The sequence below is a fragment of the Camellia sinensis genome, chromosome 1 (genome assembly GCF_055761805.1).
Source record: "Camellia sinensis isolate YWXY chromosome 1, ASM5576180v1, whole genome shotgun sequence".
Classification (NCBI taxonomy): domain Eukaryota; kingdom Viridiplantae; phylum Streptophyta; class Magnoliopsida; order Ericales; family Theaceae; genus Camellia; species Camellia sinensis.
The window spans coordinates 150,727,054-150,736,835 of record NC_138961.1 but is presented as its reverse complement, the minus strand read 5'-3'; the positions used below and the strand labels follow the sequence as shown (position 1 = coordinate 150,736,835).

General features: G+C 36.3%; 1 long non-coding RNA gene across 1 annotated transcript; it reads left to right on the top strand.

The window, feature by feature from the left end:
* Positions 1-847: 847 nt before the first annotated feature.
* On the top strand, positions 848-2,501 carry LOC145798652 (uncharacterized). Its single transcript, XR_014339951.1, has 2 exons — positions 848-1,290; positions 1,921-2,501. It is a non-coding gene; the product is annotated as an uncharacterized LOC145798652 (long non-coding RNA).
* The last annotated feature ends 7,281 nt before the right edge of the window (positions 2,502-9,782 follow it).

The window sequence follows — 9,782 nt, the reverse complement described above, 5'->3', positions numbered from 1 at the left end:
ACAGTAGTATTCATTTTTTAAAAAAATTATCCCGCCATAACTTTTTGCGACCAACTTTTATTTTTGGTTGCCAAAGGATAATCTTTCGCGACCAAAAAAGCCTTTGGTCGCCAATAGTATACTTTCCGCGACCAACTTTTTCTTTGGTCGCCAAAGGGTAATCTTCCGCGACCAAAAAAGCCTTTGGTCCCCAATAGTATACTTTCCGCGACCAACTTTTTTCTTTGGTCGCCAAAGGGTAATCTTCCGCGACCAAAAAAGTCCTTGGTCGCCAATAGGTATACTTTCCGCGACCAAAAAAACCTTTGGTCGTCAATAGGTATACTTTCCGCGACTAACTTTTTTTTTGGTTGCCAAAAGGTGATTTTTCGTGATCAAAAAATTGTGGTCGCCAAAAGTTAGATTTTAGTCACAGAAAGTGAACTATTTGCGACAAAAACAAATAGGTGGTCACCAAAAGTGTTTTTTCTTGTAATGGCACTTTGGCGAAGGGTTGGTTGAAGATTAATTTTGATGGGGCGAGGTTCAAAGAATTGCAAACAATCAGGATTGGTATGTGTAGACATCTCATTTTGACCAGCCTTAAGACTTTGACATTTTCTTTTGACCACCCGTTGATAAAAATTGAAATATATCATTTTATGAATTTCTCAGCCGAAAAATCAAATTGAAACTTTAATCCTTTGGTCAAATTACTTTATATCACTAATATTTTATAATTTTTATCTAATTTTATATGTGTACACAGTTTTAGGTGTTTTTATATAAAATAATAAAAAACAAAAAAATAAATAAAAAAATGAAAAAGAAAGTAAAGAAAAAAAAAAAGAGAAGGTCAGACGACGATAATGGGTTTTGGGATGGAAAAGGATTTTGTTTTTGCTGAATGGACATTGTGATGATAAGATTTAGGTGAAAAATAATTGGGTGGAGTGGGGCTCAATTCGGAGAAGTGGGTTTGAAAAGTGGTGGAGGAAATTAAAAAAAAGAGGAGGGCAGGTGAGAGTGGGTGGAGAGGAGACACACACACAACAAGCACCTCACTCTCTTCAATGATTGACGGATACACTGATGAAGGCACTTATCTGGGCAAGAAAAGAGAGACAATGGATAAAACCTCTCTCTCTCGATCGATGCACGGACTCTCTCTCTTTTCTCTCGGCACCTCTCTCCCACTCAGATGAGAACCTCCATTGACAAACCCAAAAAATGATCACCAAGCTCTCTCTCTCGTGCATGAACCCACGCATTCCAGACACATGAACTCTCTCTCCCTCTCACTCTCTGCAGGTTTTTGGGTTTGAAAAAGAGACACACACATGCAATACAACACACCACACACATTAGCTACACAACACGCAACACACACTCAAGACAACACACACAGGGGGGGGGGGGGACTGATGATCTCTCTCTCCCTTCGGTTTACATCTCTCTCTCTCTCTGCCATTGTTGCCACAAGCTCCACCTCCCTCCCTCTCGGCATGCATACCCACACACTCCACACAGACACACGACTGCTACACAGGTTAACACATCCACACACCTACACACACCATTAACACTCATCTCTCTCTCTATCTGCTAACACACACACTCAACACACCACTCACACCACACACACAGCTACACACGCTGCACACACGGCACACACACATGCATACATATTGATACACATTCACACACCCAAGAGCACACACCCAAGAGAGACTCCCAGCAGATGCATCACACATACAGCTTTCTCTCCCACACGCAGCACACACACACAGCTTCATACACCTGCACCCACGACACACAGATACACTGAAGACAGACACACAGAGGAGACGACTCACATGGGTCTCTCTCTTGGATGATCTGGGTACTATCTCTCTCTCTAGCCGAGACCAATATATCTCTCTCTCCATCCATCACATGCAGGCCAACATATGTAAGAACACCATCCTTCCATCCATGATGATCTGAGAGAATATCTATATAGAGAGTGAAGACCAAACCGTGGAGAGTGAGAAAGAGGTGCTGTTTGTTTTTGCTGCTTGGGACTTCACATCGTCCATTTCCGGATGATGCCGTGAGCTCCCGAAGTTGATTTAGTGGTTACTGGAATTACAGGTATGGACTACCAAACTTGAGTTAGTTTCGCGTGGACTATCAGTATGGGCGTCAAGGCTTGAGTTAGTTTTACATGGGCTTCAAGTGGGCTCAATTTGTGGGTTTAATATGGGTTTTATCAGCAGGTGCTTAGTTATACAGGGTGTGTCCCTGCTTCATTTTATTTTTATTTTGAGTGTTTGTGAGGATTTTATTTTATTTCTCTCTCATTTGGATATGTAATAATTCAAGTATTGTAATAATCCCCCACCCCACTTCTATCTATCCCATTCTTTAATTGTTTTCCCTAACTATATGTATATATCTGACATGCCATGCATATCCATGCTTTGCATTCATCTTTCATGCATATTGATTCGGCTAAGTTTGCATCTTTGTGAGTGGATTTCATCAATTCTTATATGATTTTGTGTACTATCGCAAGTGTTGCAATGATTCACATGCCATATCTTAGAAGTCGAATCTTTAGTTGTATCTCATGAGTGAATTGCATTAGGATTTTGTATATAAGATCATGCATATTTTTCTAACTTTGTTTTGTAGCTGTTTGAGTGACGTCGGTAAATATGTGAGTTTTTATGCTTTAACATCCCACTTGTACATAATTTTCTTATTATGTTTAGTATCCTACCATGTGGCTAATTGTTTAAGTGATAAACTGTTTGAATGCCTGTGGATGAAGGCTTGTTGCTTGAATTGGAATGATTCAATGAATGTACGTTTTACGCCCACTTTGTAGTGGTAAATTCACAAACTTTAAGCCCACTTGGTCAAGTGGCAAAGTTAAACCCTTTTCGACAAACAAACATGAAATTGAATTGTTCCAATTTGAGCAAACTAGTCTATATTTGTATGCTTCACATAGTAAATTTTAAGATTTACTAAATAATCAGAACATGAACATATAAAGAAAATAAAATTCATATCATGGTTTAGTAGAGGCCGATCTTTGATCGAGTGAGCGGGGGTGCTCATTATTGACCTTCCCCTCTTAGACCTAAGGTTCCGAGCCAAGCATCTTTGGTTACGATGAACAGTGGCCTTGGCACGAGTCATGAGTTTTCTAATTTCCCAAAATATTAGGTGGTGACTCTGAGATCTAATGACGCAGTTCATTTTTGACAAAATTGCAATAAAATAGATTTTCAATAAAAGTTACCAAATCTGGACTCTCATCTACGTTCACATTGCACTCGTGAGACTAGATCAAAGAGATCTTGGGAGTCCGAACTGTTTAACACGCGCGGGTCCCCCCCATGTTACAGTGTGGTTATTCGAAATTTGATGGGTGAAGTGATGGCCGCAATGTTAGAGCAACTTCCATTTGGGGTGGATGCCAACTGTGCCGAAGCATTTGCAGCAGCCAAGGCAATTGAGCTGGCTAGGGATTTGGGTTTTTCTGATATTATTCTAGAAGGGAATTCCTTAAATATTGTTAAAGCATTGTGGGAGGGTGTCGAGCTCTTATCAGAATATTGTCATATTGCGTCACAAGTAATAGGTGCTAGTAGATTGCTTCGGCATTTTCAAGCTATCCATGTAGGGAGAATGGGCAATATGTTGGTGCATGGCCTAACTCGGATGGCTAGAGGTTTGAACCACAAGCTTGTGTGGATAGAAGAGGTCCCACAGGCCTTGATTGATGTTGTTGCTGTTACTTGCTAGTTTTTTTTTTTCGATCGGCAAAAAAACCTTTATTGATGAACAAAGAACTCATTACATCAAAAAAGGAAAAATGATAGGTGCAAAAATTGTCGTAGTAAGACAAACCAATCCTAACTAGGTTGGCACCAATATGCCTGCCCAATCCCTTGCTAGCACACCAAGAAAGGAAAAATGATAGGTGCAAAAATTATCATAGCGAGACAAACCAATTCTAACTAGGTTGGCACCAATATGCCTGCCCAATCCCTTACTAGCACACCATCCAGAGTTGGCAAGCAACTAACCAAAGCCAAGAAAAATAACAATTGGCAAAAACAAAACAGCACAGCAGCAATTCACCAATCTATCCTCTGTTTTCAAAAACCAAGACACAAACAAACACTAAGCATATCAAAACAACACCAAAACCATCACAACAACACAACACCAAAGCCGACTCTACAGCAGCAACAAATTTGCAGCAGCTAGTAACAGCCTAATACCAGGAATAGCACTGCAACAACAACCATTAGTAGCATCCAAAGACAGTAAAACCAGACCAGCCACAACACCAGGCAACAGTAGCAGCTGCATCTCTGCACCTTATAACAGTGGCACACAACTTCATTTTTCCTCTAAACTGTTGGAAAAATGGTTTAAATAGGCATATTTTTTAGCCCAAAAAGTGGGTCCGAAGAGGTGACGTGTTCCTTGCCGCGTGGCAAGTCACACGGTGAAGACGGAACGTCAAAACCATTTATGAGTGAATTGGAAGTTGATGTCGTTTTCGGGTTTAACATTAATTTCTTTGATAAAATTCATTTGAATTTTTTCAATAAAAATTATTGTGGGAATTTAATTTAATTCTAAATTCAAATTTTGGGTTCCTAAGTGGTTTCCTAAGGTTTGTAATTTTGGGAGTTTAATTTAATTCTTAATTCAAATTTTTAGTTCCTAATTGGTTTCCTAAAAATTTGATTAAACTATTTAAATAGTTTAATAAAGTTATTTCTTTCAAGTGATAGATTTTATTGAATTAACTATTCTAATAGTTTATTTATTAATGTTTCAAACAGTTTTTATAACTGTTGCACCTCAGAACCTTTCAAATTGTTTGAAAATAAGCAACGATCAGGTTTTCATTCAAATCTGTTCATTTGAATAAGGCACCTGTTGACTATTACATATGGACACTTTGTTGCCTATAAATAGAATTTATATTCCAGCAATCTTTATATGTTTTAGAGACATCGAGATATCAGTCTAAGAAAATTTCTTTTGCTGTCCAGATTTCTTTTAGTGCATTATTCTTCATTTATATTTTTAGGAATAAATAAAAGAGAGTTTAGAACACAGGTTTAGTTCGCTGAACAAATTTATTTGAAGTACTTCTATAAATTTGTGAAGATCATTGTATCCTGGGAGATAGACGCCATTCAACCGTAAGTACCGTAGCGGGGAGAATCTGTTTTAAGGACAGAGTGTCACACACTCGACTTGGTCTTAATTTTATTTGGGTTCGATAAATAAATCTGGTATGTTATTTATTTGTTTTGTTTGAATTTATTTCAAGTTTTTTTTATATACACAGAAGATTGTTCCAACAATCTTAAGACAGATTCGAATTATTCTGTTTACATAATTTTTCGTTTGTTTTCCTTTTTCATTCTTCGTAAATAATTTCGAAATAAAATTATTTTCTGTGGATTTACAAAATAATATTCTTGTTGGAAAAATAAATAGTGATTATATGCTATTTGACAGATAGTAGTAATATACTGTCTCTTTTCTTTGACAACAACTAGTAGTACGATACTGGTGTCATTAACAATTCAGAATATATTTTTGTGAAATTTTTTCAGAAATTAATTTTGGGTTTTAGAAATTATTTTCTGAGTTTTCATTAATTAAAATTCTGTTTCAGTATTTTAATTATTAAAGTATTACTGAAATTAATTTTCTTGTGTGGAATTAATTTGGTTAAATAAAATTTTATTTTATTTCCAATTTAATTGAAAAATAAAAGTTATAGTTTTATTTTTTTTATTTTACAGAATTTAATTTTCTGTGTAGAATTAATTTGTTTAAATAAAATTTTATTTTATTTTCAAATTAATTGGAAAATAAAAGTTACATTCTTGTTTCTTTTATTTTTTACAGAATTTAATTCTGTGAATTTGGTTTAATTTTCTGTGTAGTGTAAATTCTAATTATAATTTTGTTTTATATATTAGAATTGATCGCTACTGAAACTAATGCCCAAACAAGTACTACTGTGGTGGCTGCAATGACGCCAACCCCCTCTCCTGTTGTAACAGTACCGGTAAATCACGGTGAAAAGCCAGAGAAGTTCTTAGGAATTGACTTTAAAAGATGGCAACAGAAAATGTTGTTTTATCTTACAACTCTGAACCTGGTTCATTTCCTCCGTGAAGATGCTCCTATCCTGAAAGAGGATGAAACCGATCGGCAAGTGGTTGCTGCGGTTGATGCTTGGAAACATGCCGATTTCCTTTGCTAGAATTACGTCTTGAACGGACTTGACAACACATTGTACAACGTCTACAGTCCAATCAAGACAGCAAAGGAACTTTGGGAATCGTTGGAGAAAAAGTACAAAACGGAAGATGCCGGCTCAAAAAAATTTGTGGTTGACAGATTCTTGGATTTTGTAATGGTTGATTCAAAAACTATGATCAGCCAAGCTCAAGATTTCCGACTCATTCTGCATGACATTCACGCAGAAGGTATGTCTCTCAGTGAATCCTTCCAAGTAGCAGCCTTAATTGAAAAATTACCAAAAGGCTGGAAGGAATTCAAGAATTACCTCAAGCACAAGCGCAAAGAAATTTCTATGGACGAGTTAATTGTGCGTTTGAGGATTGAGGAGAACAACCGCAATTCTGAAAAGCGGGCTGGTAAGTTTCCTATAGAGTCTAAGGCAAATGTGGTGGAATATGCTTCAAAAACCAAGAAACGAAAGTCTTTTGGAGAAAGTTCATCACAAGGCTCTAAAGGGGGGGAAAATAAAAAGTACAAGTTTAATGGCAAATGTTACATCTATGACAAAGAGGGACATCGGGCCAAAGATTGCCATAGCAAAGGCAAAAGCAAAAGAAGAACAAGCAAGAAGCCTGCTCAAGCCCACATGACCGAAGTGGATAATATTTCCAATGGTGTCGATGACATCAATCTTTCTACAGTTGTTTCCGAAGCAAATCTTGTCGGAAATCTTAAAGAATGGTGGGTGGACACTGGTGCTACTCGCCATATCTGTGCTGACAAAAAGATGTTCACATCTTATTCTTCAATGGATAATGGTGAACAACTCTTTATGGGCAACTCCTCAACTTCCAAAGTTGAAGGACAAGGAAAGATTGTACTCAAGATGACATCTGGAAAGGAACTCACTCTCAACAATGTGCTGCATGTACCGGACATTCGCAAGAATCTTGTTTCCGGATCTTTGTTGAGTAAGAATGGGTTTAGGCTAGTATTTGAAAGTGGTAAATTTGTACTTACTAAGAATGGGATGTATGTAGGAAAATGTTACATGTCTGATGGCCTTTTCAAGTTAAATGTAATGACCGTTGTACCCTCAATTATTAATAATACTACATCTTTTTCTTACTTGCTTGAGTCTTCAAATTTATGGCATGGTAGACTAGGACATGTTAATTATGGATCTTTGCGTAGATTAATTAATATGGAATGTTTACCTAAATTTGACATTGATTCAAATCATAAATGTGAAATTTGTGTTGAGGCAAAATTATCTAAAACTCCTTTTCATTCAATTGAAAGAAGTACGGAACCACTTGAATTAATTCATAGTGACATTTGTGATTTTAAATCAATTCAAACCAGAGGTGGAAAAAAGTATGTAATCACTTTTATAGATGACTATACTAGATATAGTTATATTTATTTAATTCAAACCAAGGATGAAGCTTTGGAAACTTTCATTCAATATAAGAATGAAGTTGAAAATCAACTTGGTAAGAAAATCAAGAAACTTAGAAGTGATAGAGGTGGTGAATATGAATCACCTTTTGGTGAATTTTGTAAAGAACATGGAATAATTCATCAAACCACCGCTCCTTACTCACCTCAGCAAAATGGAATTGTTGAAAGGAAAAATAGGACTTTAAAAGAAATGATGAATGCCATGTTAATCAGTTCTGGATTACCTCAAAACTCGTGGGGGGAAGCAATACTTTCTGCTAATTATATTTTAAATAAAATACCCCGAAAGAAAATAAATCAAACACCTTATGAATTGTGGCATGGAAGAGTACCATCCTACAAATACTTAAAAGTGTGGGGGTGTTTGGCTAAAGTGGCTATTCCTAATCCTAAAAAGACTAAGATAGGTCCTAAGACCATTGATTGCATTTTCATTGGTTATGCCAAGAATAGTAGTGCATATCGGTTTTTGATTCATAAATCAGAACATTCCGAAATGCATGTAAATACTATTATTGAATCTCGGAATGCATCTTTCTTTGAACATGTATTTCTGAATAAGATTGGACAAGAGACTAGTAATAAGAAAAGATCTTTTGATGCTATTACTAGTAATGATCAAGAACATGATCAAGAATAAAAGTTAGATCAAAATGAAGAAGAGGAACCTAGGCGTAGTAAACGTGCTAGAACCTCAAAATCTTTTGGTCCAGATTTTCTAACATATATGGTAGAAAATGAGCCTTTAACTTTTAAAGAGGTTATGTCCAGTCCTGAAGCTCCTTTATGGAAAGAAGCTGTCAACAGTGAAGTTGAATCCATCTTGCAAAATCACACTTGGAAACTAGTGGACTTACCACCAGGTTGTAAACCTCTTGGATATAAGTGGATTTTCAAAAGGAAAATGAAAGCGGATGGATCAATTGGCAAATACAAGGCAAGACTTATAGTCAAAGGATTTAGACAAAGAGAAGGTCTTGATTATTTTGACACGTACTCACCGGTTACTAGAATAACATCCATTAGAATGCTAATTGCCATTGCATCTCTATACAATCTAGAAATTGATCAAATGGATTTTAAAACCACTTTCTTAAATGGTGAGTTAAATGAAGAAATTTACATGGAACAACCAGAAGGGTTTTCTGTTCCAGGGAAAAAAAAGAAAAGGGTGTAAATTGGTTAAATCATTATATGGTTTAAAACAAGCGCCAAAGCAATGGCATGAGAAATTTGACAAGGCAATGATGTCAAATGGATTTAAAATTAATGAGTGTGACAAATGTGTTTATATTAAAAACACAGATAAATGTTATGTCATTGTATGTCTTTATGTAGATGATATGCTCATCATAGGTAGTAATAATGATATGATTAAAACTACCAAGAAAATGTTGAATAAATATTTTGACATGAAGGACATGGGTATTGCTGATGTAATTCTTGGTATGAAAATTACTAAAACATCAGAAGGATATGCTTTGTCACAATCTCATTACATTGAGAAAATACTTGACAAATTCAGCAAAGATGATGATCATCTGGCTAGAACTCCTGTAGATGTTAATTTGTATCTTTCTAAAAATGTACAGGAAAGTATTTCTCAATTAGAGTATGCCCAAATTATTGGGAGCTTAATGTACTTGATGAACTGCACCCGCCCAGATATAGCTTATGCAGTAAGTAAATTAAGTAGATATACGAGTAATCCGGGAGTAGAACACTGGAAAGCAATGATAAGGGTTCTAAGATATCTCCGATTTACTCGTAAGATTGGGCTTAACTATACTAGATATCCAACAGTACTTGAAGGATACTGTGATGCAAATTAGATATCGGATACTAGAGACTCGAAGTCCACCAGTGGGTATGTCTTTACTTTTGGTGGGGCGGCTGTATCTTGGAAATCTTCCAAACAGACTTGTATTGCTAGGTCTACTATGGAATCTGAATTCATAGCTTTAGACAAAGCAGGGGAAGAGGCAGAATGGCTTCTCCACTTCCTTGAAGATATTCCAATATGGCCAAAACCGGTGCCTGCTATATGCATACATTGTGAT